The following is a 15885-nucleotide window of genomic DNA, read 5'->3' as shown; positions in this document are numbered from 1 at the left end:
TTTTATCATTCACGTGATTTTAATGGTTTAATTTAAATTGGGTAAACAGCTGTTGAGGTTTGTTTTAATATGTGAACAAAAAAGGAGGTTAGCAGATCTGTTTGTTTACTTTCACCTTTCCTTTTCATTATATTTAATAATTCTGTTCAGGATAATGTAAATTGTTCAGAAAATTGTTTTCTTAGTGCCTGTTGGAATGTTACATAATTTTTTCTTTAGCCATCATTGTCAGAATTCCTATCTTCATCTCAGTGCCAGTGAAAACAAAGATAAAAAACTGTATAAACTGATGCATCAATGAATAATAACTCAACAAGTGATGCTCAATCAAGGAGTCGATTTACTTTGGGAGGAAATGGACATATTGATGGATTCCTCTGCTTTGAACTGCTTGCAGAACTTGCCTGGACTATATATCACTTGTACGCATTGTGAACTATCTTGGTGCAGTGAATTGTGGTAGTGCTGGGGGTATCTTTTCTGATGGTGTTATCAGTGGTACAATTTTTCTAAAAGGAGCCATCAATTGGCTTGGTGTCTGTGGCATTTTTGTATCCTTCTCCCTTCTGCTTATGATGGTCGTTCAGCTAATATTTGAGGGCCAACAGAGGTGAGGCAAAGAACCTCACCCCCCCCCACACACACACACACACTGGTGCAAAGGCCTATCCACAGGTGTGGCTGTATGCTGGGCCGGTAGTCAGTGACAGGTAAGATCCAGTTGCAGTGGTACCAACCTAAGACAGGAGACTGATGCCTTGAGTTCAGCTCATCTGATGACGGGTAAGGACTATGTGTAGTATTGGACAACCTAAGACAGGCACGGTCCCTAAACCACATGCTTGGTGTTTAATTAAACAGAAGGGGGAGATGTTGAGAGCCATAGCCAGTCAGAATGGCCCCTGGCATTTTACCAGAAGGAGTGGTTGAGAGGTGACTGCCAGGGAGCCATTAAGATGGTGATAATTAAGTTAAGCTGTGTATAATTGCTGTGACTGGATGATGCTGGATTGAAACAGGCTGTGTATTCAGTTGCATATGGGCCCCTGCTGTCCGGCAATAGGGAGGCTCCTGCTCCCTGGGGCACCTGTTGAGTTCCTGTTGCGTCCGTTCTCCTGGAGCTGGTGGAGGGCAGAGCAGTTCCAGTTGGTGTGTGGTGTTCCTGGAAGGGCCGAGTGGGTGGTGTGGGAGCGCGGGAGTTCGGCAATAAAGGAGTTTCTGTTTGAAACTACAAGTGCCCCCGTGGTGGCTCGGTTATTTTGTGCCCAGCCAAACTGCAGCAATTAGTGTTTCCCGGGAGTCAGGCCCGTGGCCCTGGGCCTCCACAGCAGAAGCTGTCAGCCTGTGTCCTGAGCATGACCTCAGCTCGCATGCCCGGGAGAGCCTGGTCTTTCAGCACCCTGGAAAGGGGACTCGGTGCACTTACGTTTCCTGCTTAACAAAACATGGGCGACTGGGCAGGGGTGTAGAGCCCTTCTCACATGTGAGGCCCTGGGTGCCATTCTCAGCACTGCGTATAAATAAATGAATAAAATACAGGCTCATCAGGCTGGAGTCGTGGCTCGTAGGTGGAGTGCTTGCCAGCACGTGTGAGGCTCTGGTTTGACCCTCAGCACCACATATGAAAAAAAGATTGTGTCCACCTATAACTAAGAAATGAATGTCCATCAACCACTAAAAAAATATTTTGAAAAGCTATGGGTGACTTGCTGTTGTTACGGTTATTCAGGGTGTTTTGCAGAGGGCTTCTGAGAAACTGGAGGTGGGGTTGGAGGAGAGTGCGGCTTGACCCGGGTGACTTTCAAGTGCCACTTAGCAGACACACCTGGTAAACAGAACCCATTCTGTGTGGCTAAAAGACCAGTGCTGTCGATGTTGTCACTGTCATTTGCTCAAATGGGCTTCTGCTTGCTTATCACTGGCAATTCGCTGAGGAAGGGATTGCCCACACCCCCAAATTCATTCCTCCCTTTCCAGAAGAAATGACCACACAGTGGCCTCCAAGCCCCACTGAGCTGCTGCGTGGGTGGGGGCCCTGCAGGGAGCCTGTCTTGCTGGCCCAGGGAAGGGTGGATGCCCACTCCATACGCACCTCACTGCTGAGACCCCAGCACTGGTGATCCCACAGCCTCCACCTCCCGCTTTCCATGAGCTGTGAGAAGACAGACCAGGGCAGCAGCCCTGAATGCCTGTCAGGGCTGGTCAGCCCTTGTGCAGGCCAGCAGCCATGGCCAGTTGCCCTGTGGACACCAGGATGGCCACTCTGGGGCAGTAGCCCTCCTGCCCGCTCCCTGCTGGACACTGGGGGCATGGCCGCCACAGAGGCCGCAGCTTGGGCAGCACCACCTGCCAGCAGAAGCAGGGAAGCTCTTGGCTGCCTCTCTGGTTTTGCCCTTGGGTGCATGCCCTCTGTGAGGAAGACCCTATTTGCCAGCCCCCTCCCTGTGTGACACGCACCTGGTGGTGACGATGTTCTCCAGCCCTCCTCTCCATGTGGCATGCACCTAGTAGTGGTGACATTCTCCAGCCCTTGGGAGACTTTCTGTGTGGAGTGGGTTGTGATGGATAGAGCTCTGCTGCTGTGTTGTGATGTGAAGATGGTGTACCTGTCAGCCACACTTGTGCTCATGTTGCTTAAGCCTCATAGCTTCAGGCTGGGAATGAAGTCCAGCTGAGGACAGACCCCTGTGACTGCCCCCTGGCACCGGCTGTTTTAATCAGCCCCTCAGACCTGCCCCTCCACCTCACCTGCTTTCCCTACTGCAGCACTAGTCATTGCTGCCCTGTAGGTGCCCCAGCATCTCCTGGTCTCCTGCAGCCTTGTAGGGCTCTGGCTCCACCCCACAGCATCAGTTCAGATGCCTGTGCTCTGGCCGACTCAGGGTGCGCCTGCTGTCCCTTTGCCTTCTTTTAGAGGACAGTAGCTGTTGATGGCCAGTTCCCAGGTCTGCTAACTCAAAGCCTTGCCAAAAGACATGCTCTGATTCTGTGCACTGTCCTGTGTCAGCCGAGGTGGTTGGTTGGGTGACTCTGGTGTAGGCACTATGTGGGACGAGGGGAAAGTGTTGGATTCCCTCTTTATTACCAACAGTGACCACCTTTTACCTTTTACAAGCAACTAGTGAGGGGTTTTGTTTGTTCATTTTGGTACGGGGGATTGGACCCAGGGTGCTTAACCACCGAGCCATATCCCGAGCCCTTTTTAAAAAATTTTGAGACAGTCTCATCGAGTTGCCTTGACCTTGTGGTCCTCCTGTCTCAGCCTCCCCTACCCTGAGTCATTGAGGTTAGGGTGTGCACTACCACACCCAGCCACAGTTCCTGGCCGCAGGCAGGGGCTGGGTCAGGTTGGGTCCTGAGTCCTCAGGTGTGCAAGCAGGCTCTGGGGCCCTGCTGTCTGCAGTGGCACGTGGCTTCAGGCTCCTCCTGCACCCCTCCTGCCCTGGCCTCTGGTCAGCCATCCTCCCAGGACTGGGGTGTTTGAGTGACAGTGTGGCCTGGGGGTGTCACGCTGGCAGTGGTCCTCGACGGTCGTCAAGGCCTGTGCGCACCCAGGACCATGTAAGGAGGTGGGAGTACACAAGTATGAGCAGGGCTGCTATGTGGTAATCATGTAGCGTGTGTGTGTGTGTGTGTGTGTGTGTGTGTGTGTGTGTGTGTGTAGGGTAAACGTGAGTCTGTCTCCTTATTGTGTGTGTGTGCGCGTGCGTGTTCATATGTGTGTGGAGGGTAAACGTGAGTCTGTCTCCTTATTGTGTGTGTGTGCATGCGTGTTCATATGTGTGTGTAGGGTAAACGTGAGTCTGTCTCCTTATTGTGTGTGTGTGCGTGCGTGTTCATATGTGTGTGTAGGGTAAACGTGAGTCTGTCTCCTTATTGTGTGTGTGTGCGTGTTCATATGTGTGTGTAGGGTAAACGTGAGTCTGTCTCCTTATTGTGTGTGTGTTTACATGCGTGTTCATATGTGTGTGGAGGGTAAACGTGAGTCTGTCTCCTTATTGTGTGTGTGTTTACATGCGTGTTCATATGTGTGTGGAGGGTAAACGTGAGTCTGTCTCCTTATTGTGTGTGTGCATGCGTGTTCATATGTGTGTGGAGGGTAAACGTGAGTCTGTCTCCTTATTGTGTGTGTGTGCGTGTTCATATGTGTGTGGAGGGTAAACGTGAGTCTGTCTCATTGTGTGTGTGTGCATGCGTGTTCATATGTGTGTGGAGGGTAAACGTGAGACTCTCTCTTTCCCATTCAGGGCTTCAGCTTCTTGGCTTTGAACCCCGCCAGCAACAGGAACGGGGTCTACGGTGGGACACCCCGGGTCGCACAGCAGCGCACCTGGCCCCCAATAGGTGTCCCACTGGCCACCGGGGCTCCAGGCCACTGAGAAGCACCCCAGACCTGCGGTGGTCTCTGGGCCCAGGGTCTTGTTGGGCTGTCCTGCCGCCCACCTGGGCATGTGGTCATATATTCACTTTTATCCTCGATTTGTACCCATTGTTTTAAAATAAATCTATCTTCCTATAAATATATTCACATGGTGCGAGAATCGAATTTTCACAGGAATATTCGAGAAACGCACATTTCCTCGTATTTTAAGTGTTATTTCCTTAAAGTGTTGAGTGCCTGGCTCTCAGAACACGAGCACTCTGGGCTGTGCAGCATTCCTTCCCTGGAAGATGGACACCTCTCCTGTTCCTGGAGAGGCCTGAGTGCAGTGAAGGCTGCACCCCGTCCTGGCGGGGCTCCCCATGCCTATGGAGCAGCCTTGCCGCTGCCTCTGGCCTCAGGGCGGGCTTCTGCAGGAGAGGCGCCAGCTGCAGGGGGAGTGGACCCCATGCTCTGGCCTGGCCTTGAGCCTGGGTGGGTGTGCCTGCTGCCCTTGCCTGCCCGTGGGTTCCTCATCACCCGAGCTGGTGGGACAGCACCCTGTATGCTCGGGGGCTTTCTGCCCAACTTCTTTCTCTGCTGCGTTCAGAGCAGGGGGGCTGCCAGTGCCTGCCCACAGGACCTTGGCAGAGCTGTTTTCTCTGTGGTACGGCGTGGCGTTGGCTTCCCTGGGTGTCACACAGCCCTCTTCCTCACCCATCCTGGTTCTCGTGGCTTTGCCGTGTAAGCAGCAGGCTCGTCGTGCTGGGCTGTGGCGCAGCAGTGCGGGTGCTCCATCCTCCACCTTCAGGCAGAATCCAGAAGGACCTTCTGTGCTGCAGCTGCCACAGACGTGTCCGCTCCTCCACAGCCTGTCGCAGGGCTCGCAGGGGAGCAGTCCTGGTGAAGCTCTGAGAGGGGGCACTGCTCCCTCCACTCCAGGTCCTTGTTGGGGTTTGGGTACCAGGTGTCCCCCAAAGGTCGTGTGTGAGCCAACCAAGAGCGTTCCAAGGTGCAGTGGCTAGAGTAGGAGAGCTGTGACCTCATCACAGGAGTAGTCCACTGATGTGGCTGTCAGGTGGGGTGTGGCTGGAGGAGGTGGGCCACTGGGGGTGGCCTGTAGGGCATGGATCTTGTCCTGGGTGAGCTTTCTGCTCCCTGGCTGCCGTGTCCTGAGCTGCTGCTCTGTGCTGTGTCCTCCTGCCAGGAGGCTCCTGCAGGTTGGAGTCTGCCAGCTGGAGCCTGGGCTCAGAGCCCAGCCTTTCTGTGCCCTGGATCTGAACCTGAAGGACACAGACTTCCTCCTCAGCCGTGTGCTGGTGGTGTGCTGCTAACAGATTGGTCGTTGGCCACAGGAGGGAAGCGGCAGCTCAGACCCTGCCTCCCAGGCCGCAGTCGGACTTCTCCCCACCACCAGTGAGGACACATGCATACATGTCTGTGTGCTCACATGCGCATTTGTGGTGTGGCATGGGCAGCCAGCAATGAGGGACAGGCCAGGGAGCAGCGGGTTCCTGTGCTGGCAGGAAGGTGGGTGGTGGTGGTGAGTGGGGTGCTGAGGGAGCGGGGAGCCAGCAGGTGAGGGCAGGAGAGGGGGGAGGAGTGCTGGAGCCCCAGTAGCTCTGGAGCCCTGCTGCCAGCATGCCTCCCTGGGGCAGGGTTGACCCTCTGCTGGCCTGCAGCCACGGTTGCCTCAGCCTTGGGACAAGGTACCAGACCCGAGCGGACATGAAAGTGCAGTAGAGCTGGCTCTGCATGGGAGAGGAAGGAGACAAGTGCAGCAGCTTGCACCCTGACCACCCCCGGTGCCCAGCCTCACCCAACAGGGATGAGCTCCTGCATCCCACAGCCTCACCTGCTGGTTCCGCATCCTCTCTCCCTTCTCTCCCAGGTCCTTTGTATCTTGGTGGCCAGTGATGAGGACAGATGACCGTTGCTCCAGCTGCACAGGTGCAAATGCCCCACAGCTACCTTGGGAGTGCTCCCGATGTCTTGTGGTGCAGAACCAGGACCTGGAGGGGAGGAGTCTCCCACTCCCACCCCCACCTGACGCCTCAGTTTCCCAAGGCTGCTGTGAGTAGGAGCCGCCGACTGGCGTGGCAGACACAGAGCTGTTGTCTCATAGCCCTGGAGGCTGGCAGTCCAGGATCAAGGAGTCTACAGGGCTGAGAGGGAGACAGTCTGGCCCCCTCCCCAGCTCCCGGAAGCCGGGAGTTCCTGGTGTCCTGGGCTTGTGGAAGCATCCACCAGTCTTGGTCTCCCTCCTTGCCCACATTCTCCCTCTGGGTCTAAATCATGCACTAGGACTCCAGCTGTTCTGGATCAGGACAACCCTGATGGCCTCACTTTAACCAGGTTACTTGGGTAAAGGACCCCGTTTCCAGGAGGTCTAGAAGGTGAGGACTCCACTTGTGACCTGGGGGACAAGCATCTGTATTTTTACCTAGTCCCAGCTGACTAGAGGCTATAACACGGTCCACAGCCTGAAGACAGCTATCAAAAGCCATGGCCCATCCATCTCCATCTGATCCTGTAGCCCATGTGTGGCCATCCCATGCTGTCGCCTCACCCTGTGCCCTGGATATCTGAGTCCTGATCCCTGCCCCCCAGTCCCTCTGATGTTGGTCGTGGGGCCCAGTGTCCTGGCTCCTCTGCAAGCACTGTCCTGCTCTGGTCCTGCTCAGGTGGGCAGCCCTTCATGGGCCTGTGTGAAGGAGTGTCCTGGCCCCTCTGCAAGCACTGTCCTGCTCAGGTCCTGCTCAGGTGGGCAGCCTTTCATGGGCCTGTGTGAAGGAGTGTCCTGGCTCCTCTGCAAGCACTGTCCTGCTCTGGTCCTGCTCAGGTGGGCAGCCCTTCATGGGCCTGTGTGAAGGAGTGTCCTGGCCCCTCTGCAAGCACTGTCCTGCTCAGGTCCTGCTCAGGTGGGCAGCCTTTCATGGGCCTGTGTGAAGGAGTGTCCTGGCCCCTCTGCAAGCACTGTCCTGCTCTGGTCCTGCTCAGGTGGGCAGCCCTTCATGGGCCTGTGTGAAGGAGTGTCCTTGCCCATCTGCAAGCACTGTCCTGCTCAGGTCCTGCTCAGGTGGGCAGCCTTTCATGGGCCTGTGTGAAGGAGTGTACTGGCCCTCTGCAAGCACTGTCCTGCTCAGGTCCTGCTCAGGTGGGCAGCCTTTCATGGGCCTGTGTGAAAGAGTGTCCTGGCCCTCTGCAAGCACTGTCCTGCTCAGGTGGGCAGCCCTTCATGGGCCTGTGTGAAGGAGTGTCCTGGCCCTCTGCAAGCACTGTCCTGCTCAGGTCCTGCTCAGGTCCTGCTCAGGTGGGCAGCCCTTTCATGGGCCTGTGTGAAGGAGTGTCCTGGCCCTCTGCAAGCACTGTCCTGCTCAGGTCCTGCTCAGGTGGGCAGCCCTTCATGGGCCTGTGTGAAGGAGTGTCCTGGCTCCTCTGCAAGCACTGTCCTGCTCAGGTCCTGCTCAGGTGGGCAGCCTTTCATGGGCCTGTGTGAAGGAGTGTCCTGGCCCCTCTGCAAGCACTGTCCTGCTCTGGTCCTGCTCAGGTGGGCAGCCCTTCATGGGCCTGTGTGAAGGAGTGTCCTTGCCCATCTGCAAGCACTGTCCTGCTCAGGTCCTGCTCAGGTGGGCAGCCTTTCATGGGCCTGTGTGAAGGAGTGTACTGGCCCTCTGCAAGCACTGTCCTGCTCAGGTCCTGCTCAGGTGGGCAGCCTTTCATGGGCCTGTGTGAAAGAGTGTCCTGGCCCTCTGCAAGCACTGTCCTGCTCAGGTGGGCAGCCCTTCATGGGCCTGTGTGAAGGAGTGTCCTGGCCCTCTGCAAGCACTGTCCTGCTCAGGTCCTGCTCAGGTCCTGCTCAGGTGGGCAGCCCTTTCATGGGCCTGTGTGAAGGAGTGTCCTGGCCCTCTGCAAGCACTGTCCTGCTCAGGTCCTGCTCAGGTGGGCAGCCCTTCATGGGCCTGTGTGAAGGAGTGTCCTGGCCCTCTGCAAGCACTGTCCTGCTCAGGTCCTGCTCAGGTGGGCAGCCCTTCATGGGCCTGTGTGAAGGAGTGTCCTGGCTCCTCTGCAAGCACTGTCCTGCTCAGGTCCTGCTCAGGTGGGCAGCCCTTCATGGGCCTGTGTGAAGGAGTGTCCTGGCTCCTCTGCAAGCACTGTCCTGCTCAGGTCCTGCTCAGGTGGGCAGCCTTTCATGGGCCTGTGTGAAGGAGTGTCCTGGCCCTCTGCAAGCACTGTCCTGCTCAGGTCCTGCTCAGGTGGGCAGCCTTTCATGGGCCTGTGTGAAGGAGTGTACTGGCCCTCTGCAAGCACTGTCCTGCTCAGGTCCTGCTCAGGTGGGCAGCCTTTCATGGGCCTGTGTGAAGGAGTGTCCTGGCTCCTCTGCAAGCACTGTCCTGCTCAGGTCCTGCTCAGGTGGGCAGCCTTTCATGGGCCAGTGTGAAGGAGTGTCCTGGCCCCTCTGCAAGCACTGTCCTGCTCAGGTCCTGCTCAGGTGGGCAGCCCTTCATGGGCCTGTGTGAAGGAGTGTCCTGGCCCTCTGCAAGCACTGTCCTGCTCAGGTCCTGCTCAGGTGGGCAGCCTTTCATGGGCCTGTGTGAAAGAGTGTCCTGGCCCTCTGCAAGCACTGTCCTGCTCAGGTCCTGCTCAGGTGGGCAGCCTTTCATGGGCCTGTGTGAAGGAGTGTCCTGGCTCCTCTGCAAGCACTGTCCTGCTCAGGTCCTGCTCAGGTGGGCAGCCCTTCATGGGCCTGTGTGAAGGAGTGTCCTTGCCCATCTGCAAGCACTGTCCTGCTCAGGTCCTGCTCAGGTGGGCAGCCTTTCATGGGCCTGTGTGAAAGAGTGTCCTGGCCCTCTGCAAGCACTGTCCTGCTCAGGTCCTGCTCAGGTGGGCAGCCTTTCATGGGCCTGTGTGAAGGGTGGTCTGCTTCCAGAGCCCGTGCCAGCCAGGTGGTTTTCCTGGAAGTGTCGCAAGAGGCGTCCTTTCCCTGGGGACAACGTCCAGGTCTTACACAGACCTCAGCACCCCTAAATTCTCACCGACAGGATAAACCCCAGATCATGGTCTCAGCTCTTCAAGATGGCCACTCCTGGTTGTCAAAGTCGTGATGCCAAAGGTAGGAGACAGAAAGGGCTGAGTTGCCATGGAGCAGATGGGGGCCAGCAAGCCTGAGGTGAGGCTGTGGTGGAATGCTGTTGTCCATGTTCCGACCCCTCTCTTCTGCTGGGGTGGAAGAAAAGCATTTGCCAACCCCCCTGCTGTCCCTGAGACTAGACCTCCTGCCCAGCAGAGCTGTGGCTGGGCTCCCTGTGGGCAGATGGTGAGGACCCTGTGTGCATCTCCTGACACCACCCTCCCAGATGTGATGTCTTAGATCCCCTGTACGGGAGGGTGGGCTGTCCTCACTGCTGTGCCACCTCCTGCAGATCGAGGGGTGCACGTACATGGAGGCAGTGTGGGTGCCCCCTTCACACTTGTCAGGTGTCTGTGGCACCACTGCTTTAGTCAGGTTTTTCATTGATCAAAAGATGTGACAAGAACAACGTAGACAAGTGTATTTTGGCTCAGGATTTCAGAGGTTTAATCCGTGGGCAGCTGACTCCGTAGCTCTTAGCTATGGAACAATTTCCTAGCACCCCGCCCCATTCAAACAGGGTGCACCACTGGTTTCTTCTCAAGGGAATTTTTACTTTACACCCTTGATCCTAAGACAGGTGTGGTCTTGCCAATTCTTTAGTGTCTGACCTCTTAACATCCACAACTTCCTTAGTCCCAGTTTTACTTGCACTTTTCTAGCCAACCTGCAAGTTTTTCAAATATTTCTGCTCTGCTTTCTCCTCCTGATTATCACAGTAAACCTGGTTAAAAGCTGCCTGTGATACTTATTCCACCACATGAATGCTGTGCTGCCTTGGAATTTCCTTTGCCAGATTAATTAGTCCATCACCTTTAAATTCAGCTTCACAAATTCTCAGCGCATCTGCGAAACGTAGACAATTTGTTTGCCAGAACATGCATGAAATGGCTTCTAGTATTACTTCCAATAGAGCCCTCCTTCTCTGAAACCTCATGAGCCCAGTCTGTACTGTCCACAGTCCTATTGGCATGCTGGTCTTCTGGTCTCCCTGGAATCTCCCACTAAGCTTCACAGACAACATTCTAAAGCTGTTCCAGTTTGCAGTCTCTGAACTCTTCAAACTTCTTCTTTCAACAAACCAACTCCAAAGGCTTCTGAACCACGTGGTCAGAACAGCAGTGACCATAATAGTGATGACCCCACTTCTTAGTACCCTTTTGTATTTTTTAAAAATATTTACCTTTATTTTGTTTGTTTATTTTTATGTGGTGTTGAGGATCGAACCCAGAGCCTTGCCTGTGCTAGGTGAGTGCTCTACTGCTGAGCCACATCCCTCCTTTTGTTTTTTAGTCAGCTTTTGAATCACTGTGACCAAAAAACCTAAAAAGATAATGGAGAGGAGGAACAGTTTATTTTGGCTCATGGCTTCAGAGCCAAGTGATTGGTCACTCCACACAACATCATGGCAGAAAGGTGTGGCGGAGGAAGTCGGCTCGAGACGTGGCAGCTAGGAAGCAGAAAGAGTCTGCCAACCAGGGATGGCATAGACCTCACACCTTCTTCCTCCAGTCACACCGTACCTGCCTGTAGCTGCCGCCCAGTGTTTCCCTGTCAGTGATTACCTGCTGATTAGGCTATAACCCTCACAATCTAACCACTTCACCTGTCTGTCCCTGCCTTGTCCTACACATGACCTCTTGTGGGACACTTCATATCTAAGCCACAACATCCACCTTCTTCAGGACTTGATTGGGACGCTCTGGGCCCCACTGCAGTGAGAAGGGACACACCCGATTTCGGGTCTGCGGTATGATGCTGCCCATGTAACCTTCACTAAGAATATTCTGTCCCTGGACTTGGGTTGTCTGGGTACCTATCGACATATAAATGTCAGTTTTAAGTAAAAAATTTTGAAAGCAACGTTTTTTGCCTATTTGTCTTCTTGCATTGGTTAAGAACTTAGTTAATCCATGTGAGTGGCTTTTAATAAAAGTGTGACAGTGTGATTGTTCCTCTGGGTGGGGGGCATGTACTGAGGATCAAACCCCGGGGTGCTCTGTCACTGAGCCACATCTTCAGTCCTTTTTATTTTGAGACAGGTCTCACTTGGTTGCTGGGCTGGCCTCAGCCTCCCCGTCGGGATCATCGGTGCTCTCCAGCATTGCCGAGTCTGTGTGTCTGCTGTGCTGTTGGGTTAGGAGGGCTGCCCTCTCCTGGCTGTAAGAGCCGTAACCCACGGCTGCCGAGTTTTACTGAGCTAGTTGCCTACATACGTAGGCATGATGATCATTTTTATTTTATCAATATAATTATTCTCTGTTACTGAAAAGATCCTTATTTTCCTGAGATAAAACCAACTTAAAGGTTTGGCTTGGGCTATGGCTCAGCAGTAGAGCACCCACCTAGCGTGTACGAGGCCCTGGGTTCGATCTTCAGAACCACATAAAAATAAATAAAATAAACATATTATGTCCAACTACAACTAAAAAATGCATGTTAAAAAACACCTTAATGATGAAGGGTAATCTTTTCCATGAATTAGTGAACTGGGTTGTGATTCTTCAGGTGTTTGCATGTGTTCATGGAAGACTGTGCCTTTGTTTCCTGTGTTTCCCTTGTCTGATTCTGCATGAAGAATAGCCTCAGGGGGCGTGCGCGGTGGCTCAGCGGTAGAGTAGGAGACACCACATACAAATAAATGAATAAAATAAAGGTATAAAAAAGGAAGAAAAAAAAGCTTAAAAAAAAGAATAGCCTCAGGAAATAATTTAAGAAGGGTTCTGTCTTTGTGTCCCTGAGCTTTCAAGGGATTGGAATGCCCCTTTGGTCTCTGATGCTTGGCTCAGTGGCCTGAGGTGGTGATTTCCTTGTGGGAAGAGGCTAACCAGGCTTAAATCTTAGGTAAAAATTCCAGAGCACTCAGGATTTTGTTTTATCTTGGTTTAATTTCTATGGGTTAAATCATATAATTTTGTGAAAAAGCATAGTTCAGGTTTCATTGGGCCTCAATCCTTCATAACCCCCCCTACGTATCTGCCCTGGAGGAGCTGTTACCGACAGGCACAGGGCCGAGAACGGGGGCTCAGGGTGGCAGTGTTGGCAGAAGCCGTGGGGAAGCTCACTCCCTTCCGGAGCCCAGTGGGCCACACGGCCTGTGCCTGTGAGCAGAGTCAGCTCTGGTCCGAGTCTTTCCAGGGGCGTGGCGTTCAGGACAAGTGGGTCCTAGGGCAGCAGTATGATCCTACCATGTGGTCCTGAGGTGCCCAGAGCTCCGTGTGGGAACCGTGCTCCCGGACTCACACCACAACCAGGTGGGGCTGAGCGGGCCCTGGGGCTGGCCCGTGGCCACGCTGCTGGTCCACGAGGGGAGCAAGAGAGACCAGCAGCTCGCTGGCTCTGGCTGGCCATGGGTGCCCAGCGCAGGTGACCACACAGCTCCAGCCTCAGAGGCCACGCAGATGCCAGTGCCAGACTCTGATTCCCCAGCCCCAGGGCCCCGAGCTTAGTGAGCCTGTGTCCCTGCTCCGTCACCCAAGTGCAGTCCCCTGTCAGCCACAGAGAAGGAGAAGGCGGGAACCCTACTTGTGCACACACATGACAATACTGTGTTGGTGACACAAGGCAGACCCAAACCCAGCACACTGTCATGGGGGGATGGGTAGGGTATGCTTTGTAAAGGCACTGACAGAAATCTGTCCTAAGGCCGGGCAGAGCGCGTGCCAAGCATGGGAGGGGCACCAGGGTTGTGGCTCAGCGGCAGAGCGCTCGCCTCACACGTGGGGGCCCTGGGTTCAATCTTTAGCACCGCATAAAAATAAATAAGGTCAATAAATAAGTAAATAAGTACATAAATAAAAGTATTGTGTCCATCCACAACTAAATTAAAAAAAAAAAAACACAAGACTCTGTCCTGAGCTAGAAGGAGACCTCTGAGATTGACTTCACTTCACACATGTTCTAAGTACTTTGATCTCAACTTTTAACCAAGCGAAGCTGTAGGCACAGATGTGCGCGTCCGTGACCGGGGGCTCTCAGCTGCAGGACACGCCTCCTGGCCAGCTCTCTGGAGCCTGGGGAGAGCCGTGTCTCTGAAGACGGATCACCACATTGACCAGGTGTGCCCTGGGCTCCACAGACCTCAGACCTGGCCGGCAATGGGAGACCCTTACTGAGCTGGGCTCTGGTGGCCATGGATTGAGGACCAAGTGGTGGTGAGGGAGCTCCAGAGGTCGATGCCCTGGCCATAATAATGGCCTGCTCAGAGGGGCAGATGGGAATTTCCCACAGACAGCCATGGAACATGGTGTCCAGAGTAGATGGGCAACAAGGATGGGTCAGTGGGGGTCATTAGAGGACGTCAAGGGCAGATTGTCAGTGGGCTTAGGAAAGTGGCCCCCAAAAGTTCATAGTCCTTTACCCAGAAAGACCTGAGGCTGTCAGTGGCCAAAGGCCTGGTCCTCCAGGGAAGTAAGAGTGCATGTCCCCCCGCGTCCACACATCACTGGGCACTGGGAGAGGTGGCACCAAGACTTGAGACTTGAGCCAGGGTCTGAGCTGACGGTGACATTCTCGTCTCCATGAGTGTGTGAAGCACCACCTGGGTTCCAGGGACTGTGGAGACCAGGGTCACTGTAGAGGCCTCCGACAGTCCCCGGTGCCCACCAGACCGTAAGTCTGGCACAGCATCACACCCAAGGAGGAGTGGAAGGGACAGCTGCACCCCCAGCTCCTCAGCTCACCTCCGCCCTGCAGAGGAGCCGAGGAACACCCACACCGCCAGCCCTGAAGTGGGCTGACTACCGGACCTCACATCGGGAGGCCACTGTGCGGATACGTCCTGATGTCATCCCACCATGCAGCAGAGGCCGCTGTGGCTCGAGTCTTGAGTGGACCCAGGGAGGAACTGTTGGGGGTGGTGGAGTCGTCCTTCCGAGGGGTTACTGTAGATTGAGCCCAGGGTGCTCCACCACGAAGCTGCATCCCTAACCCCTTTAATCTTTCATTTTTGCAACTGGGTCTCACTAAGTTGCAGAGGCTAGCCTCAAACTTGTGATCCTCCTGACTCAGCATCCCAAATCACTGGGATCACAGGTGTGCACTCAGCAGAGGCAGAATCCTCAAAAGGTGTGGCCCAGTGGGAGGTCCTTGGTCACTGACACCACGTGCTTTTGCAAGGGACCAGAACCCTCTGCAGGTCCAGCCTCCTGTACCCAGGCGGGCAAGGCCTCTGAGATCTGAGTCACCAATCAGGCTGCACGTGGCTGAGCAGAGCCTGGGCAGCAAGCTGGTGGCCCAGGTCTGGAGGAGAGCCTGGTACTTGGCAGGCCAGATCCTCCCTCTAGCCCAGGGTGCCCTGGGGTCTAGGAGGCAGCATGCTGGCCTGGTAGTTGGCTGGTGGTGAGGGCTGCCGAGGAGGCCCGTGGCTCCCAGACTCTGTAGCTTAGTCAGACTGAGGGCTGATCACTTGCTCATTCAGAATGTGAAGACCTTTTGGCAGCAGATTCCTGACCAGTCGGTAGGAGAGTGTGGCCTGGGGCCAAGGAGGGTGTAGGCAGGTCACACTACCATGTGGCCTTGGGGCCTCTCTCACTTGACATTTCCCTCTTGGGAGGAACCCAGCAGATGTGAGAAGCCAAACCTCTTGGTGTGGCCCCGGCGCTGGCGGAGCTGGGCCTGCCAGAAGGGCGTCAGCAGTGGCTTTTGCAGTTGTCCTCCTGGTCTCCGAGGTGCAGTCTCCTCGTGTTGCTTCAGCTGGCCCGGAACTCTTGGGCTCAGTTCCTCTGGGCTCAGCCTCCGGAGTGGAAGGGTTTCAGGCCCCCGCCATGCCAGGCGTGCCAGGCTGGAGGTGTCTAGCAGAGTCCAGGAAGGGCGAATTTGGGGAGGGCAGACACTTGGTGTGACACTGCTGGAGTGAGACTGGTGTTTGGACAGATTCCACACGTGCTATCTGGAAGAGACGGTGTAAGTCCCCCGGCCTGGGTCCTCCTCTGCGGGGAGCACAGAGCCACTGCCTCGCCACTGTTGTTGAACTGGCCACCTAGACAGTGCTCCAAGCTTGGGAGGGATTCTCACCGCCACTCACGGAGGCCCATCCTCTCGCACAGTCTCCAGCCTTCTCCACACCGGTGACAGAAAGGCCTCTGGCACCAAGGACCTTATGGAGGCCAAGGAACCCAGAATCAAGGAAGAGATGGGGACCTGGGAATGGGCATGGGCCTCCAGCACAAGGCCACCCCTGCAGTGCCGCTGTTGCAGGAGCAGCACCTGCCACGACCTGCCTGCACCATCAACCCACACTCCAGGAGAGGGTCCTCTGGGCTTGCTAAAGCACGAGCCCTGCCTTGAACAGGGAGACATCTTGATGGACAAGTCCACACAGGAAAACTGGAGTGCTCCTGGCACTGAGTAGGAAAGCCATGCAGACAATACCATTTCTACCATCGACACCCCA

The 15885-nt window shown here is 55.0% G+C and overlaps 1 long non-coding RNA gene across 1 annotated transcript; it reads right to left on the bottom strand.

Annotated features, from left to right (window-relative positions):
- LOC144375519 (uncharacterized) lies at positions 1-15885 on the bottom strand. Its single transcript, XR_013435588.1, has 2 exons — positions 6216-15885; positions 1-6111 (listed from the first exon to the last, which is right to left on the bottom strand). It is a non-coding gene; the product is annotated as an uncharacterized LOC144375519 (long non-coding RNA).

The sequence above is a fragment of the Ictidomys tridecemlineatus genome, chromosome 2 (assembly GCF_052094955.1).
Source record: "Ictidomys tridecemlineatus isolate mIctTri1 chromosome 2, mIctTri1.hap1, whole genome shotgun sequence".
Taxonomy (NCBI): Eukaryota; Metazoa; Chordata; class Mammalia; order Rodentia; family Sciuridae; genus Ictidomys; species Ictidomys tridecemlineatus.
Note: the sequence above shows the minus strand (reverse complement) of the source record. Positions and strands in the feature narration are given on the sequence as shown.